Source organism: Cnephaeus nilssonii (assembly GCF_951640355.1).
Source record: "Cnephaeus nilssonii genome assembly, chromosome: 14".
In the NCBI taxonomy this organism is placed as follows: domain Eukaryota; kingdom Metazoa; phylum Chordata; class Mammalia; order Chiroptera; family Vespertilionidae; genus Cnephaeus; species Cnephaeus nilssonii.
Genome location: NC_137085.1, coordinates 66,694,258 through 66,707,061, shown reverse-complemented (window position 1 = coordinate 66,707,061; position 12,804 = coordinate 66,694,258). Strand labels below are relative to the sequence as shown.

Sequence of the window (12,804 nt, the reverse complement as noted above, 5' to 3'; positions counted from 1 at the left end):
GGAGGGAGAGTGAGGGAGCCTGGCCAGGGGGGCCTGGGAGCTATGCTACTTTGGAACCTTAGGGCAAGTCAGGTAACCTCTGAAGACCTCCTCGCCCCTCCCCGCCCCTCCCCGCCCCTCCCCGCCCCTTCCCGCCCCTCCCCGCCCCTCCCCGCCCCAGCACAGGCTGAGCCACAGCAGCCCCTTCCCCAACAGGCCAAGTGCTCGCACCCTGCCGCCTTTGCATGCCCTGTTTCTTTCCCTGATGCTCTTTCTGGTCTCCCACCAGACAAGCCCCTACTCATCTTGAAATGTCCAAGTTCAAATCTCATGTCCTGTGGGAAACTCATGTCTTGCGTCCTTCTCTTAAATAGCATTACTTGCTTCTTCCTCTTTAAGCAAACTCATAATTCTGTAAACACACAAGATAATATTTTGAATATGTCCGTGTGTGTGTGTTTGTGTGTGTGTGTGTGTGTGTGTGTCTAAACCTCCCTCATAAACCATGAGCACCTTTGGGGCAGGGACTGTGTCTCATTCATCTTCGTCTCCCCGGGGCCTAGAGCTTCCTCTGATGCAGTGCAGGTCATCTACACATGTTTGTTCACTGAAGGTATGAACCTCAGTTTCCAAAAAGAAAATAGATTCTTTTTTTTTATCTGGTGTGGCAGTTGCCTTCATGGGGACCTATTCCCAGCCAAGGAAACGTATGCTTTTGTTTGCAGGTGTGCACCTTGGAAGCTGCCCTCCACCCCTTACCCTGCCCCCACCCACAGTTTATGTTCATCTCCTGATTAGGGAAATCAATGCCCCATCACCTCCAATTTAAGCTGCACTCTACATCAGCAACACAGCTGTTCTCTCTTCCTGTGTCGAGAGAAATGAGCTTGTGGAAACTCATTATTCAACAGGGAGAGCCCAGGATCAGCAGCTGCTGGGTGTAGGTCTAAGGTCCAACCGCAGCCTCTGCAGAGGCACCTGCTACTTTCAGACCTGCTTGGGAGTGAGGGGTCCCCACACAAAACGCTTCTGTCTGCTTTCCGTGCAGAGCTGTGAAGTGACAAGGGAAGAAAACCACAAGTGAGAGAAGGAGATGGGCTGGGGCAGTGGTCGGCAAACTCATTAGTCAACAGAGCCAAATATCAACAGTACAACGATTGAAATTTCTTTTGAGAGCCAAATTTTTTAAACTTAAACTTCTTCTAACGCCACTTCTTCAAAATAGACTCACCCAGGCTGTGGTATTTTGTGGAAGAGCCACACTCCAGGGGCCAAAGAGCCGCATGTGGCTCGTGAGCCGCAGTTTGCCGACCACAGGGCTGGGGGAAGTGAAAGGGGATACTCTGGACAAAGGCTGTGCTAAGGCAAAGGGATACGTGTACGTATAACAGCAGAGAGAAGCTGAAAAACAACATCCAAATTTTCCAAAACGGGGGTGGGAACCATATGTATCTAAAATCCCATCCTGCCTCGTCATTTGAAACATGAAGATTCACCTTTTTAGTCATGCAGGTTACCAGTCCTTCCATAATAAGTAGGAACAGTTCATCCCTGCCACGGGGTGGTTATAACCCTATACCCGTCCTTCTCCTCGCCCTGGCCGAAACTGCCCAGAGAAGTGGGCACAGGCAGCCTTGAAGTGTGCACTATGTAAGCAAGCCTCTCCCCCCCCCCGCCCCGGGGCCGTGGTATTCCACTGGGCATGCAGATGTGATGCCAATCTCGAATCTCTGTGTGAACAGTTTGCAGTTCTCTGCGATACCTGCTGGGCTCGATGCTGAGCTGAGCTAGGTGGTTTGGTAAGAGTTCTCAGTCACCTCCTCCTGCTGCTGCTACAGCAGCTGCTGCCCTGGAATGGCTAAATGTAGGAGGACTGTGTGTTTATTCTTTCTGATGCTCTCCCTCCTCTGCCTCCCACGTCTACAGCACAATAGGAAACCTGTAGGTCAGGGAGCTTGAGAAACCCTTTGCAGACGGCCAGCCCCAGGGGCGATTCAGATCAGAGTGTCAGAGGCAGGCATGAGGCTGAGGGACAGCAGACACCCTGTGGAGAAGTATGGCTGCTTCTTAGGACATGTACAAAGGATCTGCAAGAGCCAGGGTGATGGTGAAGGCAGGGCCTAGACCTGGCGTCCTCAAACTATGGCCCGTGGGCCACATGCGGGTGTTTTTGCCGTTTTGTTTTTTTACTTCAAAATAAGATATGTGCAGTGTGCATAGGAATTTGTTCATAGTTTTTTTTTTTTAACTATAGTCCGGCCCTCCAGAGGTCTGAGGGACAGTGAACTGGCCCCCTGTTTAAAAAGTTTGAGGACCCCTGGCCTAGACAGTGGGCGCTTCTGCGGTGTTGTAAGGGCACCGGAATACTGTGGGCCAGCTCAGTCCTTCTCCCTTGCCAGTGCGCCTGCGTTGGAAGCTCCGCCCACTCTGAGAAGTGGTCCTGGACCCCTGGGGTCTCTGTGCACAGGTATCTTCCTCAAAGGCATCCTTGGGCCACCATCTAAAAGAGCCCTTGCCCCATTGTCCTCTTTTGTAGCCCTGCCCTTTTCATTCTTAGCGCACAGCACAGTTGGCTACTGTATTTTGTGTGTGTGTGTGTGTGTGTGTGTGTGTGTGTGTGTGTGTGTGTGTTTAATGGCTTCTCCCCCACCAGATTCTCAACTCCATTAAGATAAGAATCACGTCTGTTTTGTTCACCACATCAAACCCAGCCTGACGTGGCAGGTGCCCAATACATATTGATTGGACAAATTAAATGTAGGATTTGATCCCTTTATTATAAAGATGCTTGCATATCAACTCGTTGAATTGGTACTTATAGAGCTAGCAATAGCTAACAGTGATGAGTAATATATAGAACTGTTTGTTATGATTTATTGTTATTAATATTTTATCAATATGTGCACTGGATGCTAATGAAACATCCGCTAAAACGGTCCATCTGGCAATGAAGAATGCTGGTCTAAAACGTGGATGAGTGGTCTGTTTAAACAGGGGCAAGGTCAGTGTCCAGGGTGGGTCCAGTGTCGTCAGTTAAAGGCAATCCTCAAGTTTCTATTACCTGAGGTGTCTGGTCTCTGTGACTGTATGTCTCAGAGTCCCAGGCTAGCCATCCAAGGTGGTACCGGGGTCTGGCTCTGTGGAGATAGTTTAGTGGCTGGTACCCTAGAGACCCTGCGGCCTGGATATGAGAGCCTGCAGAAAAAGCCCAGGATGCATGGACGCTGAGCGGGGAGAGAGAGAGCTGAGGGATTGACTCACGCAGGCACTGAGCCCACAGAGCAGGTGCCTGCCTGGCCGGGGAGGTGGGCACACCTGAAAGGCAGCAGCAGGAACGAGGTCTGGGGCAACCAGCAGGGAATCATCCTGGGCCCGCTGCCCAAGGAGCCTTTAGGGCGGCCCTTCAACGGGGATGGGGTAGGGTGACTCCGAAGGTGAGGCTGACAGAAATGTTTCCAAGTCCTTCGTGCTTTTTATTTAAAGTAGAAACAAGCCCCACGTAGTGGCCTCATGCTGCTCTGTGCTGCCTGCTTGCCAGCCATCGCTTTGCTCGGGGAGAAATGTGCACTTCCTATGGTTTCCTGCTCCACCCGAGTTTTTGTTTTGTTTCGTTTTGTTTTTAGTCCTGGTTCAGTGTCACTGGAAGTGCAGACACCACCTCTCAGCCCCACCTGGGGGGCCGCACGCTGCGGTGACCATCGGGAGACCGGTTGGATCTGGGTCTTCCGGCAGCACCGACGAGCCCTCCCCCTTCCCTCCTAAGGAATGAGTCTCTGCAGGGCAGCCCTGGGGAAGGGCCCCTGATCACCTCTCTCTTTAGCCCATCTGAGTCCGGGGCAGTATCGACAGGTTGTGTGTTCTCAGAGGAGCATACATTATGAAACACAGGTAACATTGCTCACTTGGGGGCATCCTTGCCCCTCAAAGACTTAGGTAGAACTTGGCCTGAACAACAATTCCTGGTATGTGAGTTCAATATGGCCACTCACCCCTTTTCTGACACCCCCCCCCCTTTGCTCTCTGACCCCTCATCCCTGCTCTGGCCCCCATTTAGCTCTCTGTCCCCCTCACCCCTGCTCTGGCTCCCCTTTGCTCTCTGACCCCTCACCCCTGCTCTGGCCCCCATTTAGCTCTCTGTCCCCCTCATCCCTGCTCTGGCTCTCCTTTGCTCTCTGACCCCTCACCCCTGCTCTGGCTCCCATTTAGCTCTCTGCCCCCCTCATCCCTGCTCTGATCCCCATTTAGCTCTCTGTCCCCCTCACCCCTGCTCTGGCTCTCCTTTGGATTCCCTCCCCGCTCTGTTTCTCCCCCCCGCCCCACACACATACCCTTTTGCTTTTCTGTCCCTTCTCCTGACTTGTGCAGTCTCCTCACTTCCACCCATCCTTTTTCCATTTCTCTAAGAAATCCAGTGGAAATCAGCGTTTTCCTGGGTCAGTAGTTTTATTAATGATTTCATGAGAGTTGGGAGCAGAGGAGGGACCACCTCAACCGTGACCAACCCTCGGCTTGTGCCCTGCATTGCTGGTTCCCGCTCTCCTTGGCCCTCTGGCTGCACGGGACCAGGTCCTTAGGACATTCTGAGGCCTAGGACCCTCCCACACACATGCCGAACATGTCAGTGTGCACCCACGCCCTGCCTCAAATGTAAGGTATTGCTGCAGGAGATGACAAGCATTTTTATAATTTGGCTTTTGAAACGGACTGCAAGTGACTCCTTCAGTTTTGACCGGCTCTGATTTCTCAGGAGTGTTACCGTTGCGTGTTCTTAAAAAGTGAGAAAATTTAACCAGTTGTTTTCATATAGAATAAAATAGCTTCGAATATTAGGTTTAACAATTAAGAAAGAAGCATCATGCATTTGTAGACCTTCACTTGAACAGTTGTTATTTTTTGTGTGTTTTTCTCTTTACATTCTGGACACAATTATGCATCTCTCTCAAGTCTTCAAATATTTACGTACACCCGTGACGAGGTGAGCCCGCAGGCACTGGAGCCACGCTACACGGGTGATGGGACAGCTTTAACAGGAGGCCTGTCCACAGACAAGACCCTAGGCCGCTAGTCCCCTCCATGGCTGCCGTCCTTGCCAGGAGCAGGCCCCGTCCAGGCAACCCACTTACCCCTCGTGCCTTCTGGAATGATGATAAACACAATTTTCTTTGTCTCATTATACATATTTTTGCAGAGCCCAACTAAGTTTAAAAATAGCCATCTGGTGCATTCCTCATGCAGGGGTTTCGTCAGGAAACTGAAGCAACCTTAGAGAATGCTCCCCTGGGGAGTGCCCTGGCTTGAAGCAGGGAGGAAGACAGGAAGGCTGGGGCCAGCAGGGGCACGAGCCCGGGCAAAGGTGTCTCCTGCATCCGGCAGGGCCTGGCCTGGGTCTGAAAGAGCCTGGAAGCCACGCTGAACCTTACCTCCTAGGCCCTGGGCAAGAACTGGCATCCCAGGACTGGCTCAAATCACAGCCTCAGAGGAACAGAAGGGGACTGTCCTCGGTTCTTTTCCCACCTCTGCTGCCTCCGCTCTGCCCTTTCAGGCACTTTTAACGCTACTATTTTTATTAACAGCTAGGTAAATCCAGGTGAGCAGTAAGCCCCAGAGGAGACCTCGTATAAGAACTGATGGAACAAACACCCAGACATTATTTGGAGTTTTTTGAGTGACCACTGGGGCTCCGTGTACTTTACGTCTGGATTATGCAGTGTTTTTCCCATCCGTTAATGTTAGGTCTCTTCAGCCAAATGATAAGGTTGAGCAGGGTGGAAATTACAGGGTGTGGGTCTCAGTGGTGTTTTAGTGTAAGCCATCACTTCCATTCATGCTGCTAGGCTTTGCAAGGGTTTTTCGTTTGTCTTTTGTTTTCTGTTCTTGTTTTTGCATTTTATTTACCATGCTCTTTGTGTCATTTTATCTTTTTCCCTCCTACCTACTGGATCGATAGCATTTTCTCCCCCCCCCCCTTTTTTTTTCTCTTTTTTCTTTTGGTGTTTCTTCTTTAAAAATTAGTAGCCTAGCCCTAGCCAGTTTGGCTCAGTGGATAGAGTGTCAACCTGCAGACTGAAGGGTCCCGGGTTCAATTTCAGTCAAGGGCACATGTAACTCAGAAGGTGAATATTACAGGCTCAGTTGCAGGCTCAATCCCCCACCCTAGTCCGGGCATGTGCGGGAGGCTACCAATCAATGTGTCTCTCTCACATGGATGTTTTTCTCTCTCTTTCCCCATCCCTTGCACTCACTCTAAAAATCAATGGAAAAATATCCATGGGTGAGGATTAAAAGAACAAAACAAAAATTAGTAGCCAATGTTTAAAATTCAAATTTCTCACAAAACACTGAACTTCCAGCCTTGTTGACCTACCTGACACTGGGTTTGTATTCCTACACAGTGGCAACAATCTGTGAGAGCTACCTTCTTCAGACACATAGACTCAGCAGTTTGCTCCAGGCCTCACTCTGCTCTATTGTCTCCCTGACCCTGAGGAAATATCAGTTACTATTTCATTTGAGCGGTTGCTTTCCTAGACCTGCTGTTGATTCATTTTTGTGACCTTGCTGGCCCAGGAGGCATCATTTAGCTGGAGCATTTGGTGAATCTACATGTTATCATTTCTGATATATTTTAATTCATGTCTGCCATTGTGCTTTTCATTTGTCCCACAATTTCTATGCATCCTCTCTCCTTTCTTATCTTCTTTTGGATTGATTGGTTGTGTGTGTTTTGTTTGTTTGTTTGGTCTCACTCCACTTTTTCTTCTGTACCACTCCAAAACTTACAGTCTGTTTTTATTTTTTAGTGGTTAACCTCGTAATTTCAGCGTGTATGTGTAACTTACCCAATTCTAAAGTGATCAGTATCTTTATCTTCCTCTGAACGACACCCTTCCCACTCATGTCCCTTTCATTCCTATGCCAGTCTTCTGGTGTATTTTAAAACTATGTACCTTTTCTTCCTAAAAATCCCACAAGGCATTGTTTCTTTTGTTCTTTTAGAGCATCAATGCTTGTATTAATTTACCTATATATTTACCACTTTCAGTCCTCTCAATTCTTTATTATATTTCAGAATCTTATGTCTTCTTATATCCTTGCAATTCCTTCTTACTATCTCATCTTATATGTCTTACATCTGTGATCAATTTTCTTTTGCTCAAACTACATTCTTTAGTATTTTCTTTAGTGAGGATCTGCTGGTGGCAAGTTCATTCTGGGTTTATTTGTCTGTACATGTCTCAATCGAGTCTTCCTTTTTCCCCCTTCCCCCCTCCACTATTACTTTGGAAGTTATACATTCCATTTCTTTCTCATGTCCCCTAAAATTACAATATGTATGCTTAGCTTTAACTTTTATTTATCTTTATTGTTGAAAGTATTACAGATGTCCCCTTTTTCCCTCCACTGACTCCCTCTCCCCCTCCATGTCCCCCTATCCCCCAACCCCTTCCCTCTGAGATTCCTCAGTCTGTTCCATGCTTCTTTTTTTTTTTTTAATTGAGGTATTATATGTGTACATATCTTACCATTGCCCTCCCCCACCCCACACCCGTACATGCCCTCACCCCCCAGAGTTTTGCGTCCATTGTTTATGCTTATATGCATGCATACAAGTCCTTCGTTTGATTTTGTTCCATGCTTCTTTGTCTCTGGATCTATTTTGTTCATCAGTTTATTTTGTTCATTAGATTCCATAAATGAGTGAGATCATGTGATACTTGTCTTTCTCTAACTGGCTTATTTCACTTAGCCTAATACTCTCCAGGCCCCTACAGGCTGCCTCAAAGGGTAAGAGATTCTTCTTTCTTTAAAGCTGCAGAGTATTCCATGGTGTAAATGTACCACAGCTTTTTGATCCATTTATCTACTGATGAACACAGTATATTCTTCCACTTGTTTATATATTCCTCTATCTCTTTTTTCAACATCCTGTAGTTTTCTGAGTATGGATCCTTTACCTCCTTGGTTATGTTTATTCCTAAGTATCCTAATTTTTTTTTGTTGCAATGATAAATGGGATTTTTTATTATTAGTTTTAGTTTCTCTGTACGAGAGTTCATTACTGGTATATAAAAATGCCATGATTTTTGTATCTTGCTACATTGCTGAATTCATTTATTGAATCTAGTAGTATTTTCGGTGGAGTCTATAGGGTTTTCTTGTACAATATCATGTCATCTGAAAATAATGAGAGTTTTACTTCCTCCTTTCCAATTTTGATGCCTTTTATGTTTTCTTCTTGCCTGATTATTGTGGCTAGGACTTCCAATACTATGTTGAATAAGAGTGATAAAAGCACACATCTCTGTCTTGTTCCTATTCTTAGGGGAAATGGTTTTAGTTTTTGCCCATTGAGTATGATGTTGGCTGTAGGTTTGTCATATATGGCCTTTATCATGTTGAGATATGCTCCATCTATTCCCACTTTCCTGAGAGTTTTTATCAAAATGGGTGTTGGATTTTGTCCAATGCTTTTTTCTGCATCTATTGATATAATCATGTGATATTTTTCTTTTAACTTGTTTATGTGATTTATCACATTTATTGATTTGTGAATATTGTACCAGCCTTGCATCCCTGGAATAAATCCCACTTGGTTGTAGTGTATGATCTTTTTAATATATTGCTGGATCCACTTGGCTAATATTTTGTTGAGGATTTCAGCATCTATGTTTATTAAGGGTAGTTATCTTTCTTTGTAGTGTCTTTATCTGGTTTTGGGTATTAGGATAATGCTGGCCTCATAAAAAGAGCTTGGGAGTATTAATTTCTCTTGGATTTTTTGGAATAGTTTGAGGAGTATAGGTGTTAGTTCTCCTTTGAGTGTTTGTTAAAACTCCCCTGTGAAGCCATCTGGACCAGGGCTTTTTGTTTGCTGGATGTTTTTTGATTACTGCTTCTACTTCATCAGTTGATATTGGCCTATTCAGATTTTCTGATTCTTTCTGATTCAGTTTTGGGAGATTGTATTTTTTTTAGGAATTTGTCAATTTCATCCATATTGTCCAATTTGTAGGCATATAGTTGTTCATAGTATTTTCTTACAATTCTTTTTATTTCTGTGTCAGTTTTTATTTCTGATTTCATTTATTTGGGTCCTTTCTCTTTGTTTCTTGATGATCTGGCTACAGGTTCATCAATCTTGTTTATCTTTTCAAAAAACCAGCTCTTGATTTCATTGCTCTTTTGTATTGTTTTTTTATTCTCTATGTCATCTATTTCTGCTTTAATCTTTATTATTTTTATCCTTCTACTTTCTCTGGGCTATTCTTGTTCTCTTTCTAATTCTTTAAGGTGTACAGTTAGATAGTTTGTTAGAAATTTTTCTTGATTTTGAGGTAGGCCTATAATGCTATGAACTTCCCCCTCAGGACAGCTTTTGCAGTGTCCCATAGATTTTGGGTTGTTGTATGTTCATTTTAATTTGTTTGCAGGAAGTTTTTTATTTCTTCTTTGATCTCATTTGTAACTGATTCATCTTACCTTATAATAGAGAAACATGCAAATTGACCGCACCTCCGCTATGCCCACGATTGGGCCGGCAGGAGGCTGGGGGCGGGACTCCGGGTGGCATATCCGCCATTGAGAAGATCAAGATGGCGGTGCCCAGTGGCCGGACCCATGCCGCCGCTCCCGGGGGTGCCTGGGGCGATCGGCACCCGGGGGGCGTGGCCGGACCCATGCCTCCGCTCCCGGGGGTGCCTGGGGCGATCAGCACCCCGGGGGGGCGTGGCCGGGCGATCGGCACCCCGGGGGGGCGTGGCCGGACCCATGCCGCCGCTCCCCGGGGTGCCTGGGGCGATCGGCACCCCGGGGGGCGTGGCCGGACTCATGCCGCTGCTCCCGGGGGTGCCTGGGGTCGATCGGCCACCTGGGGGGGCGTGGCCTGGCCCCTCCTGCCCCTCCCAGGGGTCCGGGGTCGATCAGCCACTTGGGGGGGCGTGGCCAGCCCCTTCAACCCCTCCCGGGGGTCCCGGGTGTCGATCAGACACCTGGGGGGGCGTGGTCGGCCCCTCCCGCCCCTCCCAGGGGTCCGGGGGGCGATCGGCCACCTGGGGGGGCGTGGCCAGGCCCATCCCGCCCCTCCCGCCACTCACGGGGGTCCCGGGGGTCGATCGGCCACCCGGGGGGGTGTGGCCTGGCCCCTCCCGCCCCTCCCGGGGGTTCCAGGTCGATTGGCCACCTGGGGGGGGCTTGGCCGTGCCCATCCCGCCCCTCCCGCCGCTCCCGGGGGTCCCAGGGGCCGAGGCTTTCCGGGCCTTGGGCACCAGCGGGGAGCCTGCACTGATCGCAGGAAACCACTGGGGGTCGGCTCCTGTGATCGTTAGCAGGGAAGCTGGGTGCCGCGAGCCCAAGGCCAGGAAAGCCTGGGGCGGAGGCTTTCCTGGCCTTGGGCACCAGTGGGCAGCCTGCAAGGATGGCAGGAAACCACTGGGGGTCAGCTCCTGCGATCCTTAGCAAGGATGTTGGGTGCCGCGGAGCCCAAGGCCACCGCCCGGGGCCAAGCCCCGACCCTGAAAAAGGCAGAAGGCGGTGGCCACAGCCAAGGCCTGGGTCCCTGGTGCCGGCAGAAAACTGGTGCAGGCAGCCAGGTGAATGAAGGTCTATTGCACGAATCTTCGTGCAAACGGGCTACTAGTTGTTTAATAACATGTTATTTAGCTTCCATGTGTTTCAATGCTTTTGAGTGTGTTTTTTAAAATATATTTTTATTGATTTCAGAGAGGAAGGAAGAGGGAGAGAGAGATAGAAACATCAATGATGAGAGAGAATTATTGATCGACTGCCTCCTGCACGCCCACTACTGGGGATTGAGCCTGCAACACAGGCATGTGCCATGACTGGGAATCGAACCATGATCTCCTGGTTCATAGGTTGATGCTCAACCACTGAGCTATACCAGCTGGCCTTGAGTGTTTTTTATTACAGTTGATTTCTAATTTCATGCGATTGTGATCTAAAAAGATGCTTTATATGATTTTAATCTTCTTGAACTTTTAGAGACTTGTTTTATGTCTTAACATGAGGTCCATCTTTGAGAATGTCCCATGTACACTTAAGAAGAATGTATATTCTCCAACTCTGGGGTGAAATGTTCTGCAAATGTCAATTAAATCTATCTGATCTAGTGTGTCATTTAGAGTCACTGTTTCCTTGTTGATTTCTTTTTTGTCTGGAAGATCTATCCAGTGAAGTCAGTAAGGTATTCAAGTCCCCTACTATCACTGTATTGCTGTTGCTCTCTCCCTTAAAGTCTCCAGAAGTTTTTTTGTTTTGTTTTGTTTTGTTTTAAATATATTTAAGTGTTCCCATATTAGGTACATATATGTTTCCCAGGGTACTAGTATATCCTCTTGTTGATTGATCCCTTTAGTATTAGGAAGTAACCTTTATTGTCTCTTTTGATGGCCTTCATTTTGAAGTCTATTTTGTCCAATGAGAGTATTACTATCCCAGCTTTTTTATTTCTTTGTTTCCATTTGCATGGAAAATATTTTTCCATCCCTTCATTCTCATCCTGTCTTTTGTTCTGAGGTGGATCTTTTGTAGACAGTATATATGTGGATCATATTTTTTTATCCATTAAGCTACCCTATGTCTTTTGATTTGATTGGAGCATTTACATTTAAGGTTACTATTGATAGATTCTTATTAATTGTCATTTTAATTCTTTATGCCTATATTTCTTTCTCTATTTATTCTTATTATTACTGCAGTCCTTTCAACATTTCTTGTAATGCTGGTTAGATAGTGAGAAACTCATTTATTCTTTATTCTTATTCTTTTTTTTCTGGGAAGCTCTTTGTTTCACCTTGCTGTATATAGTAGTCTTGGTTTTAGATCCTTGCTTTTCATTACCTTGAATACTTCATGCAATTCCATTCTGGCCTGTAGAGTTTTTGTTGAAAAATCAGGTGACATCCTTATGGAAGCTCCTTTGTAGGTAACAAATTGCTTTTCTCTTGCTGCCTTTAAGATTTTCTCTTTGTCTTTCATTTTTGGCATTTCACTTATGATGTGTCTGGGTATGGGCCTGTTTGGGTTCTTCTTGCTTGGGACTCTCTGTGCCTCCTAAACTTGTGTGACTTTTTCCTTCACCAGGTTAGGGAAATTTTCTGCCATTATTTCTTCAAACGGGTTCTTTATCCCTTGCTTACTTTCTTCTCCTTTTACTCCTATTATGCAGATATTGTGACATTTCATGTTTTCCCACATCTCCCTTAAATTGTCCTCCTGTTGTTGTTTGTTTTTGTGTCATTTTTTGTTAATCCTCACTCCAGGATATTTTTTCCATTGATTTTTAGAGAGTGGAATGGAGGGGGAGAGACAAAGAGAGATAGAAACATCAATATGAGAGAGACACATTGATTGGTTGCCTCCTGGATGTGTTCCAACCAGGGCCGGGGATCAAACCTGCAATCAAGGTATATTCCCTTGACTGGAATGAAACTCACAACCCTTCATTCTACAGACCAACACTGTAACCACTGAGCAAAAACAACTAGGGCTGTCCTCCTGTGTGTTTTTCTTTTTATTATTGTTTTTTTCTTTTTAGTTCTCTAATTGAGTGATTTTTTTCTACCCTGTCTTCTAATTCACTGATCTGATCCTCTGCTTCCTCTGCTGTTTATTCCTTACAGTGTGTTCTTTATTTCATTATGTCATTCTTCATGTCTGCCTGGTCATTTTTCATAGTTTCTATATCTTTTCTCATGTTGTTGAGCATCCTTATAATCATTACTCTGAACTCTATATCTGATAAATTGCTTACCTCCATTTCATTTAGCTCTTCTTCTGGAGAATTCTCTTGTTCTTTCATTTGGGGCT

The 12,804-nt window shown here is 46.3% G+C and overlaps 1 protein-coding gene across 3 annotated transcripts in view; it reads left to right on the top strand.

The window, feature by feature from the left end:
• The window catches only part of MOB3B (MOB kinase activator 3B), a 196,282-nt gene that overhangs the window by 29,657 nt on the left and 153,821 nt on the right, over positions 1 to 12,804 (top strand). The window lies entirely within an intron of this gene.